Here is a 15,935-nt window from a genome sequence, read left to right on the forward strand (position 1 = left end):
GTTTAATGTTTGACATGTGAAAAGCAAAACCAGAGGTGAGTGGCCTAGGATGCTGTTTAATGAGTCTCTGATAGTAAAAGTCATTGCTCATTTCCCTTCTTTTTGTCTTATCTTCACTTTAACAATTTCATTTAAGAGCTTTTAGTGGTATGTTTTCAACAAAGGGCACCATATTTCAGTTCAAGAAGGTTGAACTAGTCCACATGGCTTCTCAGAGCTTTCTTTGAGGGAACCCAATTTGAATTCTGGTAAAGACTTTATCTTGCCAGGACTGTAAATTCCTTGAGGGAGAGAATTTAGGTTACTTTGTAGTCTCCCAAGCATGTAGAACAGTGCTTTGCACAAAGTAGGCAATCAGTAAGCACAGTTGAATGAATTTGTATCTGAAATTGAGACAACTCTTGTTCTAGGCCACACAGGTGCAGGGGGCTGAGCTCACTCATATGCAGAACACCAACCCAAGCTCTCAAATGGCTGTGGCATTCAGGATTAGCTTCCAGACTTCAGAACAGTGTCACGGTCCATTTATTTGACGACTTATTGGGTGCAAGCTAAGCTAAGCCCTTGGAAAGTAAAAACAAGCAAAGAACATGTTTCCTGCCCACCTTGAGCTTCCACTCTAATGGAGGGGGGCAGGCATATTTTAGTTACAAAATAACCAAAATAAATGATTGAATAATGATTGAAGGAACAATTGAAAAAGTGCAAAGACATAAATGCTGAGGGTGGATACAAATAAATAAGTAGCACTTATTGCTGGCTGATGGGATTTATGCATAAACAGTGTTTGTTAATGTATAGATAAAAATAGAAATAATGATTATTATGACTTTTGTTAAACCTTACTGTTGTGCCAAGCCCTGTTCTAAGCATTAGGGTAGATGTAAGTTCATTAGTTGGACACAGGTCCTATCCCACATGGGGCTCATAGTCTAAGTAAGTTGTAGAACTACTTAAGGCAATTTATAAAATATATAATAAGGCTATTAAAGCTGCAACGGGGATAGTGTTTCTGTAAGAAAAGTAGTTTCCACAAGATTGTAAAATCCTTGAGGGCAGGGATCATACTTAATCACTCTATTGTGCTCTCCATTCATACATTTAATTGTATTTATTGAGCGCTTACTGTGTGCAAAGCACTGTACTAAGCACTTGAGAGAATACACTCTAACAATAAAACATTAACATTCTAACATTCCCCCACACACAACGAGCTTACAGTGTAGAAGTGCTTAGTACAGTGCTCAGCACAGAGTAGGCAGTCAATAAATACCATTGATTGAATGACCATTATACAAAATTGGGCAATATGATAAAGTACAATTAAATTTGACTGTGGCAGTTTCTCACTGTGGATTGAAGTGTCCCCAGCAAGTAGTATTAATTTTGCATATTTGACTGTTGATATTTTTAAATAGTTGAATTTTAACCAGTTTTATTACTAATTGGATCATACCCTCAAGTGTTGAATTGAGCCTGTCCTTCCTCACATGGATTGTGGGAGAGGGATTTTATTTGATTTTTGCAGTTAGCCCAGCACTCAATACAGTGCTTTGCACACTATAAGCACTTAATAACTGTGAGTAAAAATTCTGGGTCTGAACCCTGGCTGCCTCTGCTGGGCATGTCATTGGTTTGGGAGAGTATCCTGGACTTGAAAGCCTGATTCTCAGTCTCCCAACTTACAAAACAAAGATCCCAAAGTAAAATAAACTGCAGTCAAAACAAGATTGTAGGCATGACCAGAGAATTCCCTGCTAGAAGCAAAAAGCAGGTCAAATCTAGGAATCAGGAGATGAAATTCTAATCCTCACTATTTATCACTGGAGTGGGCAGGAGGTTAGCTCACCATTTGTTACAAATTGCCATTTGATCCCTTGCCTGCTTCAACACCACTTTCATCGAAGCCCAGCTCTTTAGAAGACAAACCTTGGAAACTTAGTTCCTCTTTTAGCTCACTGAGAACTGGCCAAAAAATGGTAACCCATCTCAGGGTGATGCTAAAGATATTTATACTGGGTAGATTCAAAGTATCTGGAAGTCTGGTGGAATTTTCTTGTTCCCTGTGGGAAGACACTGGGTTGGGGGTTTTTGGCTTTGAAAGCTGTGAAACACCTTGATGTAATTTCTTTATCAGAGTATCGTGAGTAACTCTTCTAGTAATGACCCACTTCTCCCCAACCAGCAAGGCAAGTACTCTGCAGCTACAAGTGCTACTATCTTCTGATGACTAAACGTGACCCGCTGTTACGTTATCCCACATATTCAACCCCCCGCCAAATCCTGTCGGTTTCACCTTCATAACGTCGATAAAATTCAGGCTTTCTTCTGGGTCCAAATGGCTACTATGCTGATCCAAGCACTTGTCCTTTCTAGTCTTGACTACTGCATTTGCCTTCTCTCTGACCTCCCTGCCTCCTGTCTTTCCAGTTCATACTTCACTCTGCTGCATGGATTATATTTCTTAATAAACCTTAAGTCCATGTCTGCCCACTCCTCAAGAATTTTCAGTGGCTGCCCATCCACCTCTGCATCAAACAGAAACTCCTTACCATCAGCTTTAAAGCTTTCAATCATTTCACCCCCTCCTATCTTACCTCGCTGATCTACTTCAACCCAGCCCACACACTTTGCTCCCCTAGAGCCAGTTTACTCACTGGGCCCCGATCTCGTCTATCTTGCTGCCAACCCTCTTCCCACATCCTCTCTCTGACCTGTAACTCTCTCCCCCTCCATATTCACCAGACCATCACTCTCCCCACCTTCAAAGCCTTATGAAGGTCACATCTACACCAAGAGGCCTTCCCCAATTAAGGCCTCTTTTCTCCAGCTCCCTCTTCCTTCTGGGTCATCTGTGCACTTGGATCTGCGAACTTTAGGCATTTTGTATTTGTCCCATCCGCAGCCCCACAGCACTTACATACACATCTATAAATTACATATTATAAATTATTTATGTATATTAACGTTCATATTATGACTGTAAGCTTGTTGTGACCAGGGTACATGTCTACCAACTCTGCTGTAATTAAGTCTCCCTAGGGCTTAGTACAGTGCTCTGCACACAGTAAGTACACAACAAATGCCATTGGCTGATTGAATGATTGACCGAAGTGGTGTCTGTGTGGGAGCCGCCAAGGAGAAACTTGGAAAACTTTTTAGTGGTTTAATAAAATCGAAAGGGCACCAAAACCCCTTCACCTTTTAACCCAGACACTAGGGAGCCATTCTTAGAAAGGTTATCTGGAACAGTATTTTTTCATTCAAATTGAAACAGAAAAATGACCATTTACATTTGATATGGGGGTGGATGCAAGTTGGGATTTCTTAGGAATCTTCTGACATAACACATCAGAAGTGTGATTCCAGCTGGAATTAGAAGATGGCTAGGGAGGTTCTCCAAGGGTTTCAGAATGGTTCTTTAAGCCTACCTCGGGACAGCCTGAATCTTTAAAAAGAGTTCACTTGAGCCTTTTTTTTTGACCCTGTAAATATTCCTATACTCTACTGATTCCCCTATTTCTAATCTCTTTGAATGCCCCTCTCCTTCTATAGATGGTAAACTCCTTGAGACAAGGATCATATCTACCAAATCTGTAGCTACAGCAAGTACAGTTGGCTGAATTGTGCTTTCCAAGCAATTAATTCAGTGCTCTGCACACAGTAAGCGCTCAATAAATACGATTGAATGAATGAATGAATGAATAAATAAATCTGTTTGGTTGTACTTTCCCAAGCACTTAGTACAGACTTCTGCACACAGTAAGCACTCAAATGCCACTGATTGATTTATTGATTGAGATTCCATGGGTTGTTTAAAACAAAACCTACTTTTGACCATGGCCACCTCTGTGAGCTGTAATTAGGCCCAGCAATCAAAAGCTCACAAGTGCCTACCCCACTCTACTCTTTAGGAAAGAAAGCATGAAGCCTTCAGGGGTGGAATGGGCAGATTCCTACAGTTTAAGACCATCTGTCTCTGCCTGCTTCAACTTTATATTTTAACAAAACCTAACCAAGGGCCAGAAGAGTAGGTCTCTCAGGGCCGAGGTTGTTAGGGTGAGAAGCCATTTTTGCTCTAGAGTTAATTGTTGACACTACTGTGTCAGATAGTCCCTCTCCCCACCTTCAAAGCCTTTTTAAAATCAAATCTCCTCCAAGAGGCCTTCCCTGACTAAGCCCTCATTTCCTCCCTTCCCACTCCTTTCTGTGTCACTCACTCCCTTCTGTGTCCCTCACACTTGGATTTGTACCCTTTATCAATCAATCAGTCAACCAGTGGTATTTATTGAATGCTTACTGAGTGCAGACCACTGTATGAAGCGGTTGGGAGATACAACACAGCAGAAGTAGCAGACACATTATCTGCCCATAATGAACTTACAGTCTTTACGCCTTTCCCTGCCCCTCATGAGATTAAGGTCTACCCACTCTTGCCTCAACCCTACAGCACTTATGTACATTCCATAATTTATTTATTTATAGTAATGTCTCTCTCCCCCTCAAAACCATAAGCTCGTTATAGCCAGGAAGCATATCTGTTAATTCTGTTGGGTAACACTCTTCCGAGCGCTTAGGACAGTGCTCTGGACATAAATACCATTGTTGGATTGATTGATTGTGTGGCTTAGTGGATAGAGCATGGGCCTGGCAGTAGGAAAGACCTGGGTTCTAATCCCAACTCTGCGTCTTCTCTGCTGTGTGACCTTGGGCAGGTCACTTTGCTTTTCTGTGCCTCAGTTACCTCATCTAGAAAATGGGGATTAAGACTGTGCACCCTATGTGGGATAGGGACTGTGTCCAACCCAATTGCCTTGTATCTACTCCAGCGCTAGTACAGTGCCAGGTGCCCACACTTTCCCCAAGCCCTAAGGACTTTTCTTCCAGGAAGATGATAGAATGGCTAGTCAAAGGCTGGCGGGGATGGTATGCCACGCCCCCCTGGCACAGCCTAGGGCCATCAGCATTATTGCATAAAGTACGAAAATCCCCCTCTCTCCCTGCCCACCTGCTCCTCGACCCTGATTGAGGACAGCAGCTCGGGCTTTCCATTTTGTATCCACTAGCACGGAACTCACACGCCTCCTGGAGTTTTGCGGGAAAGTCAAAGGGGTTGACTTAAGGCATTTTATAGTCCGTATTTGTACAAAATAAGGTTTTTCTGTGTTGGAAAGAACCCAGGACTCCACAATCCTGGCCAATGTCTTCATCCTGTAACTGGCCAATTCCCAACTGGCACTGACTTCTTGGACGTGCCTTTGGATTTAGTTTAAAGCCACCTCTTCCTCCAGAGCTGGTGGACTTTTTTCTCGGTTCGCTTCCTGATTTCAGTGTATCTGGCCTCTCTCTTGATGGGCGTTCTGGCCTTTGGCAAATTGGGGATGCTTTATGGGTCCGGGCCTGGCCTGAGGATGCCCAGAGCGTGCTTGCCGCCTGCCCTGTGATTGGTGACCTGGAGGTCATCTGGCTGACCTCTCGAGACCCAGTGGCCCTGGGATGGGCGTTCAGTTTGGCTGCACCCAGGTTTTGACAGAGAGTGTGTTCAGGACTCCTGGCAGTACAAACCCTCTAACCCTTTAGCACTTCAGAGTGCTTGGCTGCATTTGTGAGATTTCCAAGGTTCTTTGGGGGAGTTTGTCGTGAAAGATGTTTTGTTTATGTTGGACGCCAAGCCCAGGGAATAATGAGAGGAGTAACATCCAGCTGAAATACAAGACTTTTATTTTTCCTTGCCGGATGCTATTAGTGGATCTCCTCACTGAGGAAGACTGCTGCTTCTGACAAACTCAGCCTCCTGTCTAGGGCCTTCACTCCGAGATCGAGTCGTAAACCAATAATAATAGTCGGATTTAAGTGTTTATATTAAGCTCCGAGGTAGAAATAATATAAGCAGATCAGACCCAGCCGCTATGCAAGAGGCTCACAGTCTGAGCGGAAAGGAGAAGACAATTAATCCTCAATTTTACAGATGCAGGAATTTAGGTCCAGAGAAGTTAAGTGACTTATCCAAGGTCTCATAATTGGCAAGTGGCAGATCTGGGATTAGAACCCAGGTCTCCTGACTACCAGGACCTTTCTCTTTCCGGCATCTAGAAGCAAAGTAGCCAAGTGGATAGAGTTTGGGCCTGGGTGTCAGAATGACCTAGATTCTAATCCCAACTCTTCCACTTGTCTTTGTGACTTTGGGGAAGTCATTTAGCCTCTCTGTACCTCAGCTACCTCATCTGTAAAATGGGAATTCAGCCTGTGAGCCCCATGTGGGACAGAGACTGTATCCAACCTGATTAACTTATATCAAACCCAACGCTTAGAACAGTGCACAGCACACAGTAAACACTTAACAAAAATTGGGGGTCAAGCAAACAGAAGCCTCACCATTTTGTTGATTCCACTTAAGGTGTTCCAGCATCCACTCCTTCTGGTTTCCCCCCTAGTCCCTTCCCACTTTCCAGACAGAAGAAAGCATTATATTACATTCTAGGCTGTCAGTGGAGAATCAGTTGTCAGTGTCCAACTGATGCGGACACACTCTTCCATTAGTAAGCAGGATGAGTCATCTCCCATCTGTCAGTCCTACAGAATAATATGGGTCCTTAGCTTTGGAAGGGAGATTTTGAGCTTCCACACTCCCAAAATTAAACATTAACATCTATCCTTAAAGGTCTACAATCTGGGCATGCTTCTATAAAGACAAGGTAAACACCTCTCCCCATTCTCTATCTCACCACCAACCTCTTGCCCATGTCCTGCCTGTGGCCTGGAATATCCTCCCAATTCATATCCAACAATCAATCAGTCTCCCCAGCTTTGAAGCTTTACTGAAGGACCATCTTGAAGAGGAGGTTCTTGAGGAGTTGGGAAACAGGGACTGAATGGATTTTTAGAAACATGAACTGGACAGCAGAGTGAATTAGTGACCGGAGGGGGGCTGGGACCTGATCAGCTGCCTCCAGGGTTGCAGGGCTCTGGCCTCAACAGGGGCAGAAGTAAATTGAAGCGGTGTTGCAATCCACCATCTTGCCCCCTCCTACATCACCTCACTTCTCTCCTTCTACACCTCAGCCCACACACTTCGCTCCTCTACTGCTAACCTTCTCACTGTTCCTCAATCTCGCTTATCTTGCCGCCAACCCCTAGCCCATATCCTCCCTCTGGCCTGGAACGCCCTCCCTCCTCATGTCTGACAATTACTCTCCCCCCTTCAAAGCCTTATTGAAGGCCCATCTCCAAGATGCCTTCCCAGACTAAGCTCCATCTTTCCTCATTTCCTACTCCCTTCTGCATCATCCTGACTTGCTCGCTTTTGTACTTCTCCCCCTCATCACTTATGTACATATCTGTAATTTTATTTATTTGTATTGATGTCTGTCTCTCCACCTCTAGACTGTAAGCTCTTTGTGGGCAGGGAATGTGTCTGTTTATTGTTGTATTGTACTCTCCCAAGCACTTAGTATAGAGCTTTGCACAGAGTAAGTACTCAATAAATTTGATTGAATGAATGAATGTTGCTAAATCTACCAGCTGAGGCAAGGAAGAAATTTGCTTCCTCCATTTAGATCGTTAATTTTTTTCACCAATTCACTTTTCTCATACATTTACCTAAAATCTGTTTCCATTGCTACTGTGTCCTTACTTATTTTGAAGCAAAATGAGGCTATATAATACCTGCTGCCTTCTGCTTTTTGTGACTTCAGTTAATGTCATGAACACTACTCCAATAATATGAGGTTCTTAGGTTTCACTGAGAAGCAGCATGACCAAGTGGAAAGAGCGTGGGCTTGGAAGTCAGAGGACCTGAGTTCTAATCCTGGCTCTGTGAATTGCTTGCTGTGTGACCCTGGGCGAGTCACTTAACATTTCTCGGCTTCAGTTTCTTCAAGTGTAAAATGAGGATTGGATATTTGTTTTCCCTCCTACTTAGATTGTGTGCCCTATGTGGAATGGGGACTGTGTCCAATTTAATTTACCTACCCCAGCGCTTAGAATAATACTTGACATATAGTAAGTGCTTAAGCAAATACCTTAGTAATAAAGGTGCTTGACATAGATGTGGTCAATCCAGGCAAACTTCACTATCTCTGGGTTGGCATTCATTGCCTCAGAACATTTGGGCAGAATAGCTCATAGCCCTGTGAACATTGATGGCAATAATAATAGTAATTATTGAGCACCTCCTTTGTCCTGCATTAAGCATTAGGAGAGTATAGTAGCGGTAAAAGACAACCAAAGCCATTATAACCTTAAAAACTTAAATGATATAATTATTTGAAACCTTCTCATTACAAAGTAAACTCTGGGATATAGGTCTGTGATTGCAAAGTTACTAGAGAAGAAAACATTTAGAATTTTAAAACCCCAAATCAGAAAATCCCTCCAGCTTCCTTAATTTAAGTGCAACTGAACCCCCCATCCTTTCAGCTACTTCCCATCCTTCAATGTCAGCAGATTGCAATTGTTTTTCCGGAAACTCTTTTTTACTTCAAATTAGGAAAAGATAGCCACTTGGTCAGAAAAATCACTTCACTAGGTTCAAAAGCCAACTGACACATGAACTCCTCAAACTTCAAAGAAAAGTTCCTCTCCCAAATGGAAGAAAAATTTCAAAGGAGAAAGTTATATTCTGTTTCATCAAGTCCATGTTGTGCGGGTTTTCTGACAGAAGAGAATCACCTTGTTTGTGGGATGAGAACACTTCTTTCTGGGCTACATTGACCAGGGACAGGTAAATCTTGAGAAGGGAATTTTACACTTGATTGACAGCTTTTAGGAATTTTAGAGGCCCCCTCCTGCTCTAGGGAGCTTCACGGTCATCCCCAGAGCCCAGGCAAGCTTGCAGGAACGGGAGGGGAGCAAAGCTACTTCCTAAGAACTCCTGAGCAGCAGCTATCAGTCACAGTAGTAGTACTAATAATAATATTAAGAGCTTATTGGTACTGTATTAAGTGCTGGGAAAGAATACATAGGTGGGAATTAGATATAGTCCCTGTGTCTCGGGTGAAATCACAATCCAAGAATAAAGAGAGAGGGGACTGGCAACAGATATTTGAGGAGAGACCAAACAATGCTAAGATAAAGACAGTTACAACAGTAAGGTAACGAGGCAGGAGGAGCAGAATTTCAGACTTTTTGCAGCTCAGAGTCCACAGGGGCCATTACAGCAGCAGCCACCACAGCTTTCCCAAGGTTTTGAGGAGGCGGTGCCAGGCTGCAGCTCCTTTTCTCTTCCATGCTGGTAAGGTGGAAGGCAGGTCAGGTTGGAGGTTCCTTGGTGAGGCTGAGAAGAGCCAGCAAGGGATCCCGGAGAGGTAGCATGATGGTATGGTAGAAGACACCGAGGGCTCTGGGAGCCGTGATTGAGATGGGGCAGCTGATAACCATATTGGATGGAGAGGTTCAGAGGACGCTGTCAGCAGCAGCAGTCTAAGTGATCCACGGTGCCCAGGTCATGTTGGGAGCAAAGCCCATGAGCTGCACTAGGGAGGTGGGGCGGAGGACACTGGGAGCACGTCTGATGGAGTGATCAATCCTTGGTATTTATTGAGCACTTACTATGTGCTTGTGAGAGTAAAATACAACAGAATTAGCAGAGGCCATGTTCCCTGCCCATAGTGAGCTTATGGTCTGGAGTGGAGTGAATATGTTCAAATGGACCCTGAGCAATACAAGGAGATTCAGAAGACGAACCCAATAGTCTCTACCTGGTCCCTAAATATTCTTACAAAACTTAGAGTTCAAGTTGAAATGAGACCATGGCGGCCTCTGTTTGGGATGTTTATTTTGGAAATGAATATAGGCTTTGCTCCATGTAGACATGGCTCTTGTGCCTGACGGAGGTACCCAGCGTGTAGTATTTTCTACTTCCCGATTAGGGTAATTGGTATTTTGGTACAGAACAGAAGCTGATCCATCACGTGCTCCTACATTCAGCTGGCAAAAATATATCTGCAATCCAGGTTCGGTTTCCCTCCGGCCATGTATGCAGTATCACCTCTCCATATACTTTAATGTGGTCAGGGATTGTGCCTTCTGTATTAAACTGTCTCCAAGGTGTTTAGTACAGTGTTCCACATATAATAGCCCTCAGTAAATGCCATTAAGCTCACTGTGGAGTGAGTGTCTACCAACTCTGTTATATTGTAGTCTCCCAAGCGCTTAGTACAGTGCAGTGCTCAAGAACTACAGATTGACTGATTCTTTCCTATTTAATTGGTGGTGAAAATTCTGCGTATGAAGCCCTTGTAGTTACTGTTGGCGTCCCATGCCCTCTGGTGGTAAACTGTTCAAGTTAATTGCGTAGAATTTTTTTGTTGGAAGGGACAAATGGAGAGTTTCTACTCTAAAAAGGCTTTTACTGGAAAATGACTTTTGGGGGGGCATGTTGAAAGCCACATCGTTTGTGCTTTTGTGCCGAGCTGTCGGTGGATGGAAGCGAGCATCTTCTCTTCAAATCCACTGACAATAAGGCCCAAGGGATGGGCTGGAGTCAGCAAGGGGATTGTTTTTTTTTCTTTATCAACATTTACTGTTAATTTGCAAAGTCCTATCTTTGGGTAAAATACTGACCTGGGTCCTGAGGATGTTATGGAGGAAATGTGACTCGATGCCTACCCCCAAGGAGCTCACTAACTCAATTAGGGACTGACAAGACTACAGAATAGTGTAATTGTTTACAACAATATCCAGCCCTCCGGGGCAAGCCGAAGAAAAAGCACTTTGAACACGTAGAAGCAGAGTGGCTTAGAGGATATAACATGGGCCTGGGAGTCTGAAGAACCTGGGTTCTAATCCTAGCTCTACCTTGGGCAAGTCACTGCACTTCTTTGGGCCTCAGTTATCTCATCTGTAAAATGGGGATTAAGACTGTGCCCTCTGTGGGACATGGACTGGATCCAACCTGATGAACTTGTGTCTACCCCAGCGCTTAGTACAGTGGATGGCATTTAGTAAGTGCTTAACAAATACCATAAAAAAGTCCCAAAGGGTAGGAGTCCTAACAGTGACTTTACACGGCCTTCAGCATTTTGGAAGTTGAGCTAACCCACTTGGGTTGGAATAAGGTGAACAGATCCAGGTATTCATAGTATTTCCTTGATCAGGAGTAAAGATAGGGACTATCCCTCTGCTCCCAAATCTCTTCTGGTCAGTCAGTCAACCGTATTTATTGAGCAGTTACTCAGTGCAGAGTGGTGTACTAAGTGCTGGGTATAGTACAATACAACAATAAACAGACACATTCCCTTCCCACAATGAGCTTATAGTCTATAATAATAATGATGATAACGAAGGTGTCTGTTAAGCGCTTACTATGTGCAGAGCACTATTCTAAGCGCTGGGGGAGATACAGGGTAATCAGGTTGTCCCACGTGGGGCTCACAGTCTTCATCCCCATTTTATAGATGAGGTCACTGAGGCACAGAGAACTTAAGTGACTTACCCACAGTCACACAGCTGGCAAGTGACAGAGTCGGTATTCGAACCCATGACCTCTGACTCTCAAGGCCGGCTCTTTCCACTGGGCCACACTGCTTACAGATGAGGTATTTGAGGCACAGAGAAGTGAAGTGACTTTTCCAAAGTCACGTAGCTGACAATTCCGCTCAACTGTATATATCTTCATCACCCTATTTATTTTGTTTAATGAGATGTACATCATCCTGATTCTATTTATTTGCCATTGTTTTTATGAGATGTTCTTCCCCTTGACTCTATTTATTGCCATTGTTCTTGTCTGCCTGTCTCCCCCGATTAGACTGTAAGCCCATCAAAGGGCAGGGACTGTCTCTATCTGTTGCCGATTTGTACATTCCAAGCACTTAGTACAGTGCTCTGCACATAGTAAGCGCTCAATAAATACTATTGAATGAATGAATGAAAGTGGCAGAGCCATGATTAGAACCCAAGACCTCGGACTCCCAAGTCTGTGCTCTTTTCACTAAGACGACCTGTTTCCACAGGCAGTCTAGAGGGAGAAATAGACATTAATATAAATGATCCACTTCTTCCTCTCTGTTTAAATGGCCACCGTGCCGGTCCAGTCATTCATTCATTCAATCATATTTATTGAGTGCTTAATAATAATAATAATAATAATGTTGGTATTTGTTAAGCACTTACTATGTGCAGAGCACTGTTCTAAGCACTGGGGTAGACACAGGGGAATCAGGTTGTCCCATGTGGGGCTCACAGTCTTAATCCCCATTTTACAGATGAGGTAACTGAGGCACAGAGAAGTTAAGTGACTTGCCCAAAGTCACACAGCTGACAAGTGGCAGAGCAGGGATTCGAACCCATGACCTCTGACTCCCAAGTCCACGCTCTTTCCACTAAGCCACTCTGCTTCTCTAGCCATGTGCTTATCGTGTGTTTACTGTGTCCAGGCACATGCTGTGTCCCAGCTTGACTACTAAATCCGCCTTCTTACTGACCTTCCTTCCTCCTGTCTTTCCCTCTCCAGTCCATACTTCACTCTGCTGCCCAGACCATTTTTCTAAAACATTTAGTGGTTTCCATTCCTCTCCATATCAAAAAATTCCCAACTATTAGTTTTAAGATACTGAATGAGCTGTCTCCCTCTTCCTTATCCACTCTCTTCTCTCACTTCATCTCAACTGGCACCCTTCATTCTTCTCAAGCTAACCTATTGACTCTTCCTTGTTCTCATCTTTCCCGCTGCTGACCTCTTGCTCACATCTCCCCTCCTGCCTTGAACTCCCTCATCATTCACATCTTCAAAGCCCTTCTGAAGATCAAGTCTCCTCCAGGAGGTCTTCCCTGATTAATTTCACATTTCCCTTCCTTACTCTCCCTCCCCTGTCCCCCAGCTGCTTCAGCACTTCAGGTCTAGTGGAAAGAGCACAGGCCTGGGATCAGGGGCCCTGGATTCTAATCCAGCTCTGCCACTTGTCTGCTCCGTGACCTTAGGCATGTCACTTAACTTCTGTATGCCTCAGTTTCCTCATCTGTATAATGGAGATTTGTTACCTGTTCTCCCTCCTACTTTGATTGTGAGCCCATGTGGGACAGAAACTGTGTCTATTCTGATTATCCTGCATAGTAAGCACACACATAGTAAGCACTTAGCAAATGCCACAATTATTATTCTCCATTACCCCCTCTTACCTGTAATTTCTTTTAATGTCCAACTACCTGGCTAGATTGTAAGATCCTAATAAGGATCATGCCTACTCGTATTGCATTCTTCTAAGCTCTTAGTATAATAAGTAAATAAATTTACTTACTACTATAAATACAATAAATAAATAAATAAATACTATTGATTGATTGCTTGAATCAAATTTCAGGTGAGTGAATGTCAATTGAGTGAATGTCAATCCTTGCTTTAGCTACAAGAATTTCCACCAGTCTTGTAGTCTTTTTCTTCTCCTAGAAGACTCATCTGGCTGCTTCCAATTTGCCTGAGTTACTTCAGGCCTTTATGTTTCTCTAGATTCATTAGAAACCTCAACAGGATACAGCGATGCCATGTTCTTAGGAGAAAAAAACTCATCATTTTTATGTACTCTCAGTTGCTTTTCAGCCTTTTTAATGGACTCATTTTAATAGAATCTGTTTTTAAATACCAATGGCATGTTTCATATCTACTTCAATTTTTATGGCTAATGGGTACATATACACTACACTAGCACCAAAACCAAGAGCGAAGAGTTTTTGCGAAAATGAACAGATTTTGCATGAAAGGCAACTTAGCTTCATCTGCTTAAATCTTTAACATAAACCTTTTTTGAACAGTATTTTGGAGTTTAAACGATTGGTTTTAGAAACTGCTTTCCTTCACTAATTTAATAAGGATACCCAGAAATCTAAGGTCTTCTGTTAATGCTAATTCAGGACAATTAGAAGCCAGGAGTTCTCAAGGTAATGCTGGTGTCTAAAGAACTTATTACTGGAGGTAGAGGTCCAGTGAAATGCCCAAGACCTAGGGAAGCAATAGAGAAAAGAAGAAAGATCAATATTGTGATACGTGGGTTGTGGGCATTTGGTGTTATCCTGGTGCACTTATGTTAGTGGTCGTAATTTATGTCTGTCTCTCCCCCTAGACTGCCAGTCTGCTGTAGGCAGGGAATATGTCTTTGATGTATTGTACTCTCCCAAGCATTTAGTACAGGGCTTTGTGCACTGTAAGTGCTCAATAAATATGATTGATTGGTATTTTCTTTGTCAACCTTTGTGCTGAGCTTTGGTCTAGATACTTGTGAGGAAGACAGGTAGAGTAGAAGATGAAATTCCTACCCTGAAAGAGCTTACCTTTTTATAAAGAAGAGAAGCAGACATAAGTTAATTTTCTAAGCTGTAGTAAAATCACACCCCAACCAGGAAGTCTTCCATGACTAATCTCTTATCTTCCTCCCTTCTTCATCAACTATGCACTTGAGTCTGTACCCGCTAAGCATTTTGGAACACAACACTTATGTATATATCTTTATGCTCAGTTGCGTCTGCTACCTATAATCACTTTTTAAGATCTGTCTTGCCAACTAGACTGTAAACTCCTTGAGGGCAGAGATCACATCTACTCTATTGTACTCTCCCAAGCACTTAGTAGGATGCCCTGCAAACAACAGGCATTCAACAAATACCACCGATCGGTTGAAATATGCAAAGGCTAATAGAGGGACATTCAGTCAGTCAATCGTATTTATTGAGTGCTCACTATGTGCAGAGCACAGTACTAAATCCTTGGGAGAGTACAATATAACAATAAACAGACATGTTTCCTGCCCGCAATGAGTAGTAAACATAGGTGAATGAATGTATTGATAATAAATGAAAGGGCAAGTGTGGAAATGGCTTAAGGGATCACATAATAATAATGATGGTATTTGTTAAATGCTTACTATGTGCCAAGCACTGTTCTAAGCACTGAGGTAAATATAAGGGAATCAGGTTGTCCCACATGGTGCTCACAGTCTTAATCTCCATTTTTACAGATGAGGTAACTTAGGCACAGAGAAGTTAAGTGGATTGCCCAAAGTCACACAGCAGACAGGTGGCAGAGCTGGGATTAGAACCCTTATCCTCTGACGCCCAAGGTCAGGCTCTTTCCATGAAGCAGCATGGCTTAGCAGCCATGCTGCTTCTCACCTTTCACATGACTGGAAAGGTGAGTTTACTGTGAGATGAGCTTCATGAGTTTTCAAAATAGTAGTGATAGTTATTTATTAAGCACTTGTTGTGTGTTTTACCAAGTGGAAAAACAGATGAACACCCTTTAAAGGATTTTGGAAAAGATCAACAGAATAGATTTTGATTTAAAATCAGGGCTGCTGAATTTTTGTCATTAAAGTATGACTTTAACTGTCCACATGAGAACATAATATATTTATTCTTGGATCAGATGAAGTTCTATTCAGGTCACTGTTCAATCTCTACAGTACCAATGGGATCTTTGGAGGGAAACAGTGTGTCTTGGTGGAAAGAGCCCAGTTTTGGGAGTCAGAGGACCTGGGTCCTAATCCCAGCTCTGCCACTTGCCTGCTTGGACAAGTCACTAACCTTTCTGGGCCTCAGTTTCATCAGATATAAAATGGTAATTCAATACCTGTTCTCCCTCCTATTTTAGGCTCTGAGCCCCATGTGAGACAGGGACTGTGTCTGATCTGATTAACTTGTACCAACCCTAGAGTTTAGAACAGTGCTTGACACACAGTAAATGCTTAACAAATACCATAATTATTATTACTGTTTGTAATGGTTGCCCTTCTTGACATCCAGTCTAATAATTGGGGGTAGACTATCTAAATAAAGTTCCTGACTTTCTCTTTGGTAGTCCATTATGGAGTCCTCATCCATTAATTTATCTGATCCTGCTGATCTTTTCAACCGACACAACTTCCAGAATCACAAATTCCACTTGCTTTTCACTTGCTATGTGTCAGGCACTGTAGTAAGTGCTGAGGTAAATACAAGCTAATCAG

Source organism: Ornithorhynchus anatinus, chromosome 3, assembly GCF_004115215.2.
Source record: "Ornithorhynchus anatinus isolate Pmale09 chromosome 3, mOrnAna1.pri.v4, whole genome shotgun sequence".
Taxonomy (NCBI): Eukaryota; Metazoa; Chordata; class Mammalia; order Monotremata; family Ornithorhynchidae; genus Ornithorhynchus; species Ornithorhynchus anatinus.